Source organism: Pogona vitticeps, chromosome 5, assembly GCF_051106095.1.
Source record: "Pogona vitticeps strain Pit_001003342236 chromosome 5, PviZW2.1, whole genome shotgun sequence".
Lineage (NCBI taxonomy): Eukaryota > Metazoa > Chordata > Lepidosauria > Squamata > Agamidae > Pogona > Pogona vitticeps.
This window is the reverse complement of record NC_135787.1, coordinates 53,352,018-53,368,407: the sequence shown is the minus strand read 5'-3', so window position 1 is coordinate 53,368,407 and position 16,390 is coordinate 53,352,018. Positions and strand designations below refer to the sequence as shown.

Here is a 16,390-nt window from a genome sequence, read left to right as displayed (position 1 = left end):
GAAAGGCGGGTAATTCAAATTGCTAACCGTTGGTGGCGAAGAGGCTGCTTCTTTGTAGCTCTTTCGCTCCAGCAGTTAGAGAGTGTGTGATCGGAGGAGGCTGCCTGGTAAGGTAAGGTGCAGCTTTCTAAAAACTGTTCTAGGTGGGTTTTGCAGCGTGGTTTTGGGCTGGGGGGTTATGTTTCTGTGCTGTGATGGGTCTTGAGGGGTTTGTTTGATTTTTGGTCCCCCCCCCCCATTTCTGATGGGTCTTCAGGAGTTTGGTTGCTTTTTGGAGTTTTTTCCCCATTTCCAATGGGTCTTGGGGGGTTTGTTTGCTTTTTTGGGTTTTCCACCATTTCCGATGAGTCTTGCATGTTTCCCTTGCTTTTTGCTTCGTTTTTTTTTTTTTTTTTGCATTTCCGATGTGCTCCCTTTGTTTTCTTTGCATTTCTGATGTACTCCCTCTGCTTTTTCCTTTGTTTTCTTTGCATTTCCGATGGGTCTTGCACACTTGATTGCTTTTCTTTCTCCCCCCTGTGACAAACCCAGACCTACTGGGATCTGCCACACGTTAACTAAGCTGCCACCAACCATTCCCTATAAGAAGTCACACAGACCAGGGATGGATTTTTAACAAATAAAAGAATAAGGTTTATTCAAAACAACACACAGGGAAAATAAAACGATCAGGTGAATAAGATATAGTAACGTGGCTTAGTCTTATTCATACATGCATACAGTTTGGTTCACACAGAACCCTTAACTTGAAGCACAGACCCTGAACCTATCAGTTCTGGCTAACCAACAGACACCTGAACCTATCAGGTTGGTACTCTGACACACAGTAGTACCCTGTCTGACACACAGACTCCCACACCAGCTTCTTCTTCCCAGCTGCTGCTTCTTCACATCCCAGCGTCTCAACTTCTCCACACACGCATCACATATATATACAGTACAGCCCCTCCTCCTGATGTCCCGCCTTCCACTCCCCATAGGATGGAACTTTCCCTCCAAACCCATGACAGACAGGTAACATCAGTGCTGTATGTAACACCTCCCCTCTTTATAAGTTGTTTTGTAGGGGGAAAGCTAAGGTGCTTTTTCCCAAAAAAACAACCTGGATAAAACACACAACAACAGTTATACATACCATATCATACTTACTTATACTTACATTCTAAGTTAACCATAGCAATTAGGCATTTAAACATTTACCATATACATTACATCAATTTACCTTTATTCATACAAACCAAGTTCAAAAAACAGGTACATTTAACTTTTTGTCATCAATATATATACATAGTCCCTGTTTCTTTCGCCGTCTTCATTCTTCAGGTCTTCTTGACAAGGCGTCAGCAACACAGTTCACTGACCCTCTGACCACCTTCACTTCAAAGTCATAGTCCTGTAGGTTTAAAGCCCACCTCATAAGTTTGCTATTGTGGGTTTTCATTGTCTTTAACCATTGCAGTGGTGAATGGTCAGTGCACAGAACAAAATGTCTTCCCCAGATGTAAGGCTTGGCCTTCTGGATCGCGTAGACTATGGCCAAACACTCCTTCTCCACGGTTGCCAAATGTCTCTCACCTTTTTGAAGTTTCCTACTCAGGTAGGACACTGGATGCTGGTCACCATTCTCATCCTCCTGGCAAAGAACTGCTCCTACCCCGCTGTTAGACGCATCGGTGTAGATGATGAACTCCCTGTCGAAGTCTGGAGCACGCAGCACTGGATAGTTGATGAGCGCCTGCTTCAACCTCTGGAACGCCGCCTCACAGTCGCTGGTCCACGGGATGCGGTCATCAGTCTTCTTCCTCGTCAGATCGGTCAGCGGAGCCGCAATCTCGCTAAACCTCGGGATGAACTTTCTGTAGTAGCCCACCAACCCAAGAAATGATTTGACTTTTCTCTTGGTGTTGGGTCTAGGCCAATCACGAACAGCTTCTATTTTGGTCTCTAGGGGTTTGATCACTCCTCCCCCTACCATGTGACCCAAATATTTTATTTCTGGGCTACCCAGCTGCAGTTTATTCTCTTTACAGGGCCTAGGCCAAAGCACTTCCTCCCCTGGGTCAAAGTGCCTCTCCCTGGCGTTCTGGTCATCCCAAGCTTTCTTTCTGACCTTTTGAGCTTGCAGAGTCTCTGCTGCTAGCTCTAGGTTTCTCTTTAGGTCCTTCCTTAAAGAGTCTATATATGTCACAACGTCTTGTGGGTCATCCTGGGTGATCTGCTCCCAATCTTGTTTGATCAAATCAAGGGGCCCTTTCACCCTTCTCCCAAATAAAAGTTCAAATGGACTGAACCCGGTACTGGCTTGTGGCACTGATCGATAAGCAAACAAAAGGGATTGCAGCTTCTGGTCCCAATTGTTTGGATTCTCTGCCAAGTAAGCCCTAATCATGCGCATTAGAGTCCCATTGAACTTCTCAGTTAACCCATTACTTTCAGGATGATAGGCAGTAGTTTCCTTGTGCTTAATTCCACAGATTTGCCATAAGCGTTTCATGAGCTTTGATGTGAACGATGCGCCCAAATCTGTGATTATTTCTGAGGCAAATCCCATCCTGGACATATACCCCACCAAGGCATCTGCCACTGTGTTAGTTTCAATGTTAGTCAAGGGTATGGCTTCAGGGTACCTCGTGGCATGGTCCACAATGGTGAGAATGAACCGGTTCCCCCTCTTTGTGGCCTTGGGCAAAGGTCCCACAATATCCACCCCTATACATTTGAACGGAGTGTCAATCACAGGCAAAGGGCACAACTTTGCTTTGGTTCTGTCACGGCTATTCCCCTGCCTTTGACACACATCACATTGTTTACAGAACTCCCTGATCTGCCTCCCTATGTCAGGCCAGTAGAAATTCTGTGTGATTCTCTGCTGTGTTTTGTTCACCCCTAAGTGCGCAGCAAACATGTCAGAGTGCCCCCTTTGTAAGATCATGGGGCGATACTTTTCAGGTACCACTAGCTGACTTCTGATTCCATCTCCCCCTTGTGAGATATTCCTCAGGGTCTCTCTATACAAAATCCCCTTTTTCTCTAGAAATCTCACTGGGGTTTCAGGTGCTAGCTGGGCGTCAGTCACCTGTTCAAAACACTTTTGGAGAGTGGCGTCTGCCTTTTGCCCCTGTCCAAATCTGCTGTCTGTGGTTAAGGTTTCCACCACAGCTTCTGAACTCCCCTCTGCTTCCGTCTCTGGCTCATCATTACCCCCCTGAACTGTCCCCGTGGTGGCTTGTGAACGTGTAATCACTAGCACCCTTTTCACATGTTCAGCCAGGTCATTTCCCACGAGCACGGCTGCTGGCAGAGTCGATGAAATTGCTAGCCGCCAAACTCCCCTCCAGCCTTGAAAGTTGACAGGTACCTCCGCGACTGGCAGTGAGATCACCTGCCCCTCAATCCCTGCCACCTTCATGCTCTCATTTGGGATTAGATATTCCCTAGGAATAATATCTGGATGGCACAGGGTCACCTGAGAACAAGTGTCCCGCAGCCCCCGATACTGACGGTCAAGTATTCCTACGTCCACCCCTGCTGTCTCAAACAACTGAGAATCTGTTCTCACCAGTAGGCAGCGCCTGACCTCTACAAGAGGACCATTTTCCTCAGCCTGATCAGCAGATGTAGCTGTTCCAGATTGAGTAGCCATGGCAACAGGCTCCCTCAGTGACAATGAGCCTTGCTCTTTCTGGACACAGAACACAGCTTTTGGCTTGGTTCCACTCGAATCCTGAGGCACAATTCCTTTTAGCTGCTTTAATTTCTCACACTCTGAGATTAGATGGCCCTTTCCCTGACAGAAATAACATTTTCTGGTGTATTTTGATTCTCTCTCATCTTGTTTTGGTTTTCCCTCCAAAATCTGAGGTCTTGGTTTCATGTCTGAGGGCTTCCCTTCACCATGGGCCCCTCCCCCTTGCTGGCTTTTCCCTTTTATTCTCAAATCCAGCTCCTTTTGCTTGGCCTCAAACTCAGCCCGGATCTGTAAAATTTCTTCCTCAGCCCTAGCTTTTATCTCTTTTACTTTTTCTTCAGTCTTATCTCTGATTTCTTTTAATTTAATGTCTTTTTGCTGAGTATATTTTTCAAGATCTTGCTCACTTTGTCTGACCTGAGCCTCATACTTTTCCTTCTTTGACATTTCTTCAACTGATAAATTGTTAATAAACTTATTTAGGAAATCCAATTCCAATTGTACCATTCTAATTTGGTGTTTCAGTTCCATCTCTTTTATCCTCATGGCCATTCCCCTTTTCTTGGCATCTGCCTCTGCCTGACAGATTTCAGCTGTTTCTCTGGCCTCTATTTCAAATTGCCTCATCCTCAGTTCATGCTGTTGGGCTATGAGCATTTTCCTGAGTTCTGGGTTCTGTTCTCCCGTGCTGTCACCCTGCACTGAGCCAAATTCATCCTCAGAACCTTGGTCAACCTGGGGGTCTTTCACTTCACCCATTTCTGCCATTTGGCTTCGAGTCAAGGGCATAATTCCCCCCACCAGAACAGGCTGCTTTAAAAAGTCAAGCCTCAAAATAAAACGACCACTTTTTTTTTTCTTTTGCCTCAGAACCAGCTTTCCCTAGAGATTGCTGCTGTCCTTTCAGCACTAACTTGCAACAGTTGCGAGCTAGAGTCTACCCCCCTCTGCTGGGCCTCTCAGCAGACAAGCTAGCTCACTGCTATTTCACAGTTTTGCCTCAGCTTTTTCCCGCCAAAACAGGCTGCCTCAGAGCACCCTAATCTAGTCTCCCCAGTTGGCACGTTCTTCTACTAGCGCACCTCCCCGTGAGGTACACCTAGAAGATTACCTACGCGCCTCAGATTGTCCCTGACTAGACCCCCCTTGCTCTGGGCACACTTGCCAAGGCTTTGCTGGACCGCTGGACAACTGGACCAGTCGTATCCCACACGCTGGACACCAATCAATGTGACAAACCCAGACCTACTGGGATCTGCCACACGTTAACTAAGCTGCCACCAACCATTCCCTATAAGAAGTCACACAGACCAGGGATGGATTTTTAACAAATAAAAGAATAAGGTTTATTCAAAACAACACACAGGGAAAATAAAACGATCAGGTGAATAAGATATAGTAACGTGGCTTAGTCTTATTCATACATGCATACAGTTTGGTTCACACAGAACCCTTAACTTGAAGCACAGACCCTGAACCTATCAGTTCTGGCTAACCAACAGACACCTGAACCTATCAGGTTGGTACTCTGACACACAGTAGTACCCTGTCTGACACACAGACTCCCACACCAGCTTCTTCTTCCCAGCTGCTGCTTCTTCACATCCCAGCGTCTCAACTTCTCCACACACGCATCACATATATATACAGTACAGCCCCTCCTCCTGATGTCCCGCCTTCCACTCCCCATAGGATGGAACTTTCCCTCCAAACCCATGACAGACAGGTAACATCAGTGCTGTATGTAACACCCCCCCCCCCTTCAGCCAGAAGGGATTAATCGTGTTTCTGATGGGTCTTGCAGTGATTTTTGTTGTTGTTGTTATTTTTTCTTCAGCCGGAACACATTAATTGCATTTCAATGCATTCCTATGGGAAATGGTGCTTCAATTTACAACCATTTCGAGTTACGTCCATCTTCTGGAATGGATTATGGTTGTAAGTCAAGACACCACTGTACACAGATCATAAAGCAAAACATTAATGACAGGCTCTAAGAGACAGTGGTGTTATGGTTCCATTTCACATCTGGAATGATTTATGACCCCTGTCTGGTATTCTGTTCTTCTGAAGTCTGGTTCTGTAAAGAAGCACAAAACAAGGCAAGAGAAAAGAAAAAAAGATGTTCTGGTGCTTTGAAGACTGGTTGTAAGCTGTAACATGATTAAAGAAAACTACAGAGAAACAATGTGTGTTAGTATAGAGAATGACAGACTTTACTTTTGAATTTGTTCTGCAAGATGTGTCTGGTAGTTCTGAAGAAAAATAAGAGCAGATAACAGAATCATTATTACATTTGGTGATGACTTAAGAATCTTTGAGTGATATTCAATCCATTTATATAGTGTTCAGCATATGTATAAATGTTATCTCAGCCCTCATATATTCTCCACATTGGTTTCATTTCCCCCTGGTCTGAATAGGCTCATTAGATGGACAAAGGACTAAGGGTGAATGAAAATTCCACTTCTGCAGCCCTTCTCCACCCATTGTGATCGGTCATAAAGAATCCTTAGCAGTGGTCTTTCTGGTGTGTGGCCCTGATATTTCTGGGGATGAATGAAAGGGCAGCATGATAAATAAGAGACAGATTGTATCTAAGGCCTCCACCCCTGTTGAGTGAGGGATTTTCTACACATGTATGGCTTCCCTGACACCTCTCTCAAACCACCTATCTTCTTGGTCCAAAATGAGTACATCTTGGTCATCAAATGAATGTCCTTTGTCCTTCTAATGAAGCAGCACTTCTGATTGTGGTCCTGATCCATTGCCCCTCCTGTGCTGGACCATTCTCCATTACCTCAGCTATATCCCTCTGACTTCTTGTTCTGTAGTTTTTCTTTTCCATGGATCTAGCCTGACTTGAACCCTAACCCTGACCCCAACCCTAATGCTAACCCTAACTCTAACATTACCCTCACTTTTCCTTCCTTCCACTTATTTTTAACATCTTGCCTGATGAAAATATTGTGCTCTTGAAAGCTTGTACTTTGCTGTGTCCTTCTGATTGGTCTAATAAAGGTATCACCTTGGTACAAATTTGGGATTTGGGGGGTGGTAGTGCCAATACAGCTACTCCAGCTTTTGTTTCTAACTTAATCAAACCACTGTAAAGGATTTTGGGGAACAGAAATGGCCAGAGACTAGAAATCATGAGGGACTATAACAAGGATCCTATCTGTGGCCTCCCTCTAGTGGTTTCCTAAGGAGAAGGTTTCGTCAAGTGGATAGGCTTCCAAGCACAGTCTGATTAAAAGACAGAACTAATCTGCCAGTTCTCAGAAAAGAACACGACAGGAATGAGATGGAGGCTACTGCATATAGGCAAGAGACCTACAGAAAATAGGATAAGAGTTGGAAGAGACCTTTCCTAGGATACCATTTATCCGTCCTGAATGTGAAGTTGGGGTGTATAAAAAGTCCTGTGGTTGTTGTGGAGGAAGATGTATTAGAAAGAGGCAGTGTGCAGGCCTCCATTTCAGCAAAGATCTCACAGTCACAATCAACCCAAACTGGCTATTTTGGAGAAAAGTCCAATGAGGCTTTCTGGAAAATCATCTAATAAAAGCTTTGCATGATCACCACCACCAACAGAACCTGGAGCCATCTGGGACGCATGGATACTAAGATGTCAAATTTAAACAGTATTGCTTTGATGAGGCAAGCAAGTGGAAAATAAGGTTCACTCAGTCCAGGTGAACAAGTAGAAAAAAGGAGGATAATAACTAGAGATGGACACAAACCAGCAAAATGGTGGTTTGCTGTGGTTCATAGTTCATTAAATGTCCACAAACTTCCCAAACCTTTGGAAAAAATTAACCTGATCAGCCCTTGAGCAGCCCCGCCCACCACCTAGAGATACCAGAATAGCAGAGAGGCTTCCCCTGACTCTCCTCTACATCCCCTCCAAGTTTGGTGAAGTTTGGATGTTGGACATCTGAGTTATACACCATCAAAGCAGGTCGCCCCAGAAAAGTGCCCATTAATAGCTGGCTTGGGAGAAATTCCAACAATGGTTCATGACAGGGAACCTGACACAGGGTGTTGCTCGTCAGGCGGTGGACTGGGGAGAGACAAAGCCCTTTCCCCAAATCCCATGGACAATGCCATGCTGAAAGCCTAAGCTGAGATATAGAGGTTGTTATGTAATCAGCAGGGGGTGAGCGGGGAAAGACAGGCTGCCTGAGAAGGGAAATAATGTCTGCTGGAGATCTGAGCTAACCTGGTTCCAAGGTAGAAGGGTTCCTCTGACTAGCAGAAGTGGCTCTAAGGCAAAAATGGCTCCTGTGAATAGGCCTTATAAAGAAGAACAAGCAACCCAGAGCCCTTAGAGCCATACACTTGGCTACCTGATCTGCCAATCCAGGGTTGCCTAGTGCAGTGGTTCTTAACCTTTGTTACTCGGATGCTTTTGAACTGCAACTCCCAGAAACCCCAGTCAGGACAGCTGGTGGTGAAGGCTTCTGGGAGTTGCAGCCCAAAACTCCTGAGTAACCCAAAGTTAAGAACCAGTGGCCTAGTGCTTCTGGTTGACAGGAGCAGGCTGCTGGGGGCAAGGGGGGAGAAAATGAACAAAGGCACCAAACAAACCAAAATTGCTTTAAAAGTTCATTGGTTTGTTTTGTTTTGGTTCATTGCTTTTGACAAACTAGAACCAACAAGCCAGTGATTTTTTTACGAACTTCCTGGTTTGCTTTTTGGTTCCAGGAACCAAAAAGCAAACATCTCCAGCAACAACTCTGATCCAGAGAACAGAGCCCGCCCCCCCCCCGGAACCATTTCTTCTACCTAAATCTTATCAACGTAGTGCCCTCCTGAAATACTACATCTACTGTTTGTGTTGAGGGACCTTTTGCCACTTGTGAAACGCCTTGACATTGTGCCATTCTGTAGGCAGATGCTTCCAACCTGCTGACACATTGACTGGCCTCAGTAGAGATGCACTGAATGGGAGTGTTGGACAATTAGAGTTATATTCTTAGTTCCTTAGCTTGTGATGACAGCAGACCAGGAAGGAAAGCTGAGTCAGGCATCTATCAGACTATCTATTTATAGCATATTAAATTGTCCCTGAGTGCTGAACTCAATTGCCTGGACTTCTCTGACTTACCCGAGTCCTCCTCTCAGCATGTTTCACACCAGGCCTCTATGCCAGTTTTTATGGGGTAAAGTATAAACCTCTTTAAAGATCTAATAATAGTTATCACATGCACCTTGGCCAGGATGTCTTCAAGATTCTTCCGGCACAGCAGCCTAGTTGGATCATCTGTTAATTCCCAAGCACCACAAACTGTGGTTCGGTTCAGCAGAGGACTTGGCAGCTCAGGCTTGGAAAACCACGCTTGGAAAACAGGCAGATAAGACCTTGACAGCAGAGACATGGTGTCTGACAAGGTTTCTCAACAGAGAGTCCTACAGAAGCTTCTTGTTGCCACACCTCTCCTACCAGAAGGCTGATGTCATCATGCCAATTTGACTTTGGAGATAGCAGTTCCAAACAATGATACTGCGCTGCATTCAAATCAGTCTCAAAGGCATTTCAGCTAAGAAGTTCTCCTTCCTCCATTTCAAAATATATCCAATGACAAAGTGTCATCTTCTGGATCATCAAGCAGCTGATGGTCCGGAAGTACATAAGTTTGTCAGTTGTTGCCTGAAGGCTAGAGAGGTCTCTTAAAAGGTCTAGAGCAGTTGCACAGTCCATTCAGTTTCTATGCTTATCTTTTCTCTTCAGTCTGCTGTAGAAATCTGCTATACAAATGAAGAATGATGTACCTTCCTGTAAAGCAGGAAGGACATAGAGACGCAGTGACTTTGTCCACTTTGATACTTCAAAGTTTTAGGGGGGGTCAACAAGGTTTCCAAGTTGGCAGCCAGTGGAAGCTAAGGGAAGTAAAAAGATCAGTTTACACAAACTGAAAAGAGAACAAGGGGAATGTTATAAGAAACTATATTGAGACCTGTTCTTTTTAAACTGTTCTCCAATAGCCAGAAACCTCTGTAGAGGGAAACGCCGCAGATGTTGTCACATTATTTAATATACTGAAGTAGATTGTGAAGAGCTAGAGGATTTGCTAATATTAGAACTGTAAGCTACAGAACAGAAAGAAAATGAAAACATTGATTTTTCTCTGGGAAGTACTGTAATATAAAAGCTTTGTGTGCCTTCTGTCCATGATCTGCAGAAGATAAAATCTTTTTATTCCAGGATTAAACATTCTCAGGGTGCTGTGCCCTCTGAGATGCTAATTTCTGCACTTCATCATTTGCATCATGTTTTAGGCTTCCAACCTTTTAAATTTATCAACCGTTTACTGGTATGTTTTGCCACAGAGACAGCTCATTATTGCAGCAGAAACAACAGCACCTCGCCCTGAAATGTTGGGATGTCTGTGAATCTTTTTTCCATGCTCTGATTGGCTTCTAGTTCTTATGACTGGACTAGCTGTGTTTGCAAAGGAAGCAATGTGCCAACTCCTTTTGACATTTTTTAAAGAACTTAACACTTTCAACTTATGAACTAGCATGAACTAGTCATGGGTATTTGTATTCAAATACGAATACCCCCGCACAGGTGGACATAACGAGGGTCCAGTCCCATGGGGCCCGATGGTCCACTCACCAATCTACCGCGGGTGCAAGCACCCCGGACCCTCCCAATGTCTCCGAAAATCGCATTCGGCAAGCTACCTCCTCAACCTAGCAGAGAGGATTGTTGTCCCGCCTCCTGCCAGGAGTGGTGAACCAAACATGATCTCCGGAGCCATTGGAAGGCTCCACGGCACCTGCAGTGGAGCCGTGAGTGGACCCTCTGGCCCCATGGAGCTGGACCCTCGTTATGTCCACCTGTGCAGGGATATTCATATTCACATACGAATACCCCCATCTTTAGTCATGAACTGAAGTAAAAAGAAATTCCTATAGCTATTTGTATAGAAGAAAGCACCTCCGTGTAATTCCTCAGCTTTTTACTCATAGTCTATTGAACTCTTATAAGACATGCCCCTGCTCTATTACTAAACATTTTTGTCATATTAAATGTGTTCATATTCCCAAACATTTTTTTTCCTGGGTGAATCACTGCATCACGTGATGTCATGGCTTATCATAGTTTTTTTGTTTAAATAACATGAAGTTTTTCTGAATACAGTATTGGTGACAATGAAACTAGGTTTCTTAGGTGATGGCTTATCAGGAGGGACCCTATGGCTGAGAAATTATTTAGACGTATATAAAAAGAGAAGCTGTCTGGACAGTTAGGTTGGGAGTTTGATTCCTCATTGTGCCTCCCAGGAGAGAACCAGCCTGCATAGCCTTGGGCAAGCTGCACAGTCTCAGGGTACCTCCAGAAGAAGGGAATGGTAAACCACTTCTGAGTGGTTAGATAACCCTAGAAGGGGCCCCATGTCAGAACTGACTTGACAGAAAACAATTAATGTGATTTTTTCGATGAAAAGAAAAGCTTTAGTAGTTATTTTCCATTTTACAAGACCTTCAATGTGATCAGAATAATTCTACTGTTTTGTGATCCAGGTTTAATATAGTAGCCAGGGAGGCTAGAAAGAACCCCTTTAATTTGTGTTTTAATTGGTACATTTCTCCACCTTCATAGGAGCTAGTCCACAAGCTCTCGTGCTGCTACCATTTCTATGCTTGTTTATAAACGGAGTGCCTAAAACCTTTCTTCATGCTGCTCTCAACCGTTGTTTTTACTTGTTTTAAAACCCCTCACTGAGCCTTTGGGGGGAAAGCCCTTTGTTGCTTCAAAAAGTACTCCATTTTGAACAAGAACTGCTGCTAATGTAAGAAGAGAATAGGTGTTAATAATAAATGGCCTAAATATATCAATGTCATTTAAATGGAACTCGGAAAGTTCAATAGATGTCGCAAACTCTACACATTATTAAGTGGTAATAGACACTCTTATTCCAGATAGACCTCCAATTTCAATGTGTCCTCTGATTTCTTTATCTCTGTTTTAATAAAGCCATGCTGTGAATTTTGTAACACAAAAGACCAGAACAGTGTATGTTATGAAATCCTCACAGGCAAAATATTACAGTGACCCAAGATATTTTGTTGCCTGAGATGCAACCAATTTTCCCTTCCCCCTGGTAGAGACAATGAAAACCTTGCTGCAATAGGCACTGATTCCTGCCTTCGATTTTACACAGAGTCCCGGCACTTCCTGAAACAGGTCACACAACACAGCCAGCCTTGGCAAAAGAGATTACTATACTGCCTGAACTAGCACTAGCACTGCTGATACAATTGACCTTGAGTTAGCCAATAATGGCTTCCAACCCAAAAGATGAAGACATATGTTTTACATGAAAGTCCATAGGATATATTTAATGGACGAGACACAAAAGGAGTATGACCAATATTTCATTATTACAGTACTTAAAAACATGGGAGCACCAGAATAACTGACAGTCGATGCAAATGTTTGACTCTGAGTGCAACATGGTCAAATACTACAGGATATGCTCTGCTTATTAAATGGGTGAATTTAAACTATTTTTTACTGACTACATGACACAAAGGCTGATTTGAACTGGTCCAGCCCCTTTTTGGTTTTTTCCCCCCTGCCGATGGGGGGGGTGGTTCCACTTTTTCAAGCTGCAATGATTTGAACAGGCTTTCCCCCACATGGTGAGTTGTGATACATTTTTGTAAAGACAGGGGCATGTCTGTAGGTGGTGTTTCAGTTACATAAGTAGTTGGGGCATGATGTTCAGGCTAGAGGGGCATGCCCTCACATTCGTTCCTCTCCTTCAATCATCCTCCTTTTAAAAATAGTCTTACATGAGATTATTGTTAGATATTCCTATCACTTTATTGCTCGGTTATTGTTATTATGGACTAGGAGGAAAATGCTACTAAAAGTACCATGTCTGCAATCAGTTTGCAAAAGATATTCAGGAAATGGCCAAAGAGATCCATGGCAAGGCCAACATAAGACATACCATGATGCAAAAGCTAAACACTATGATTTTCATGTGGGGGATTTGGTGCTAGTCCTGAATTCTCTCAAGCACAGTTAGCTTCAGGTTTTGCAAGAGGGCCCTATTGTTGTGAAGCAAAAGCTTAGTGCTGTTAATTACTTAATTGGCAGGTCTGAAAGTAGACTTAAGCCAAAAGTTAATCATGTCAATAGTTCAAAACCATACGTGACCAGAGATGAGTAATTACTGCATGCATTACTTGAAAGTAAGGAAAAGAGTAAAAAGACTGGAAAGGGAAGGAGGTGATCCCTGTTATGGAATAATTCTGAGGTATGAATTATGATGCATTTGCAAAATTTCTGTTCAGACTTTTGATGTTCTGAACTCTTAGACTATCAATTCTCTTTCCATGTTATTTTTCTATAGAAATGTAGTTGTAGTCTGAAGCTTCAAATGAGAAAGCAGCATCACATCAAACCATTAAAGCAGTGGTCCCCAACCTTGGGCCTCCAGATGTTCTTCGACTACAACTCCCACAAACCTTCGCCACCACTTCTGCTGGCCAGGATTTCTGGGAGTTGAAGTCCAGGAACATCTGGAGGCTCAAGGTTGGGGACCCCTGCATTAAAGGGTCAGCAAAAGTGGAACCAGAGGAAGGAAGAATCAACAGAGGCAGGACTAGCAGAGGGAAGGAAAGAAGGAAGGGTCTACAGGCTGGAATGCAGCACACTGCATCCAGTATGAATGGAGAACTCACTAATCAATTCACAGCCCGGTGTGAGCAGTGACCGCTATTTTGAACATAATACAGGATACAAATCTAATGTAGTTTGCACCCTCTGTTAGACAAAACAACAATGCTTATCATCATAGTGGCACCTTGCCAGATTCTGAGTTAGAGGAATTGTAAAAGCAATGGAAATTTCTATTACAAAAGTTCTGCTGCTACATCAGACCCCTAATTGCTTGCAGGCCCTGCAAAAGAGAATGTTTATAGTTGGAAGGGAAATTTATACATTTAAGAGAAATAGAAATATAGGAAGGCAGGCAACAAACACATCACTATATCCACACATAAACGCTATGCTACACACACTGGATACCAACACGGATATTATGTAGCAGCCACAGCACTAGCAGATGATGACAACATCGATTTTATTTCATAGATTCATGCTGGTTTGGTTTGGTGAGCACTTAGTTATTTTCTCTGTTATTATAATACACTTAACGGCTAAGACACTCATTTTCATTAATATATTCTTACTTTTAAGAACTTTGATATTTTAAGAGATGTATTTCTTGCTTTTTGGTTGTGCCTTTTTAGGCTATAAGTTCTTGTGATTTTAGAATGTAACTGAACTTTACTTTGGTACATGCAAAAATGCTTATGGACTTTTTTTTTAAAATCCCCTCGAAGAAGGCTGAGGTCTCTACTTGGATGCTCTCCAGTTTTCAAAATCTTCCTTGGTGTTCCTCTTCCCTCTTTATGATGGTTAGTTACATCTTACTTCTCTAGAGATTTCATTTGCAATTCACTTACTGTCAGTAAAATCTACAGGCATAGCAGCCTGTTATGGAGGGATTGTGTCGCCCAAATGGCAGATATGTGCAGAACAGGAACTGCTAGTATCCTTCCCTCCCCCCCAAAGTATTGGCAGAATTTGATTAAATTTGCAGGGGTAATTTCTGTCCTGTGAAGATGCCGGCCACGTTAGGAAGAACAACCTTCAGAATACGGCCAAAGAGCCCGAAAAACCCATAACCTTTCTGAACATAGCTTCAGTGAAATTGCTGATGCATCTCCAAGAGTGCTTGTGATCGAGTTCAGTTTCGAATTTTGTCAACTTCTCATTTTGCGCGGGAAATATCACAGGAGACATCTTCTTAATTCTAACATCTTTATCTTTATTATTTACATGATGATCAGCACTGTTCATAATCGGATCAAAAACACTCAACTCAGGCAACAAGCCATAACTGTCCATCACAAATTCCCACCCAAAGTCCATTGAACTCACAGAGGTGCTGGGCCAAACGTCTCTGCCTCGGTGGGCTTCTGGAGGGGTGCGCTCCTCACTGCACAGATGGTGCTGCAGCATGGGTGCCAGGCCCAATCCCCCTCAGGGTGTCTGTATGTGTTGTATCCGGAATCTGGATGGATCACCTGTCGTCCTTTCCCTCTTGGGAAACACTATTACGGACCACTCTAATGTCTCATACCTCACTTCACCTGGTTCCTTAGGTGTAGGGTCTGGGAGCAATCCCCCTAACTGCAGATTGGGGAAATCTATTAGTAATTCTTGGGTCTTTATTTTCTCATATTCCCGCAGCCTTTCCAGTTCTCGCTTGCGCTTCCACAACTCTAATTCTACCTCGAACCGTCACTTTCCCTGGTTACTTATACCCTCCTCCCAAACTCACAGTTCTTGCTCCTCCCCTTTCCAATTCCCGCTCTCCTCTACCAAACATATTTCAAGCTTCCCCTTTCTTTCCACTCTTGCCCCCTCCTCAGTCATGTTCTCTGAGTCCGTCTCTAAACCGGCGCTTTCTGACTCCATTTCTCTCTCTCCCCCCCTCTGTCTCGTGAGACGGCACATTCTCCTGTGGACCTCCTTCACAGTGCTCACATTCAGATTCAGTCCACTTCGAAAGTGCCCTTCTCCCAAATTCATCTAAACTGATCTGATTCAATTCTGGGTTCAAAGGTCGTCCCCTAATACTCAGTACAGGGTTGATGGGGAAAAGGAATATGTTCAACAAATGTAGTTCCTCCCAGTCTAGCGATGAAATAGTTGGACAATCTTCAGTGTATTACTATGCACAAGAAATATTTAGGCATCTTAGATAGTAATATCTCCATTATTTTCTCTTTACTGCTGCATATGTACTGTAAGAAGCAAGACTTATGATTTGTGTACAGATGATGGCTATATGAATGTGGCTATGATCTTAGGCTTTATTCTCAGATCCTGTAACTGAAGGGATCACCCTAAAAATTGTGGTTTATTAAAATAATTGATTTCAACAACTTGCCAACATATTGTCAGCAACTCTTGTTTCTGAAGACTGAGAGCACCATCATTAAATTGGGATTTAATGCAGGAAGCTGATAGTTACAAATTCCAGGCCAGATATAATTCAAAAGTAGTTTAAATATCAACACCACAGCTTTTGGGAAACAGAACTATGGATAAATGTTTTTGCAAAAGTCAGCTCAATGTATTATGTAATTTCACCCAAACAGCAAGTGGGAAAAGGCTATTCAGCATATAGCTAAATTTGTAAACAGTAACAATGACTGCTCTTTTCTATTTAACTTCCTATGAAATGTTCACAGCTGAACATTCTGTTTAAGCTCCTATGAAATGCCTGCCTGCCTGTATCCAATAAAGAGGCTAGTGGGATCTGATGGCAAAATAAGATTAGATTTCCTATTGAGCTACTAGATGACCTTAGATTAGTCACTATCTTGTAGCAGTCAATTCCCCAAAATTCATTGTGCACAGTTATTCTTTCTCATTTATGCACAGAGAATTGCACCAAACTCTAAAGTCAGACTGTCTTGTTCTTCTGAACGGCTGTAAATTAATTACAGGGATGCTGAGTACTTATAATGTAGAATGGCAGCTTCAGTTGCATAGATGCCAGTCAGCAGACAGATCTGGGGCTTAGGTTCATCACTCTGACAATATGCTTAGTACAAGTTTAGAAGCAGTGCTCCTTCAAGTAGTTAAATATGTTCAGTTTGTGA

At 43.3% G+C, this 16,390-nt stretch overlaps 1 long non-coding RNA gene across 1 annotated transcript; it reads right to left on the bottom strand.

Moving 5' to 3' along the window:
- Nucleotides 1–414: 414 nt before the first annotated feature.
- Nucleotides 415–5,581, bottom strand: LOC144589383 (uncharacterized). Its single transcript, XR_013545462.1, has 2 exons — nt 5,440–5,581; nt 415–509 (listed from the first exon to the last, which is right to left on the bottom strand). It is a non-coding gene; the product is annotated as an uncharacterized LOC144589383 (long non-coding RNA).
- Between the last annotated feature and the right edge of the window lie 10,809 nt (nt 5,582–16,390).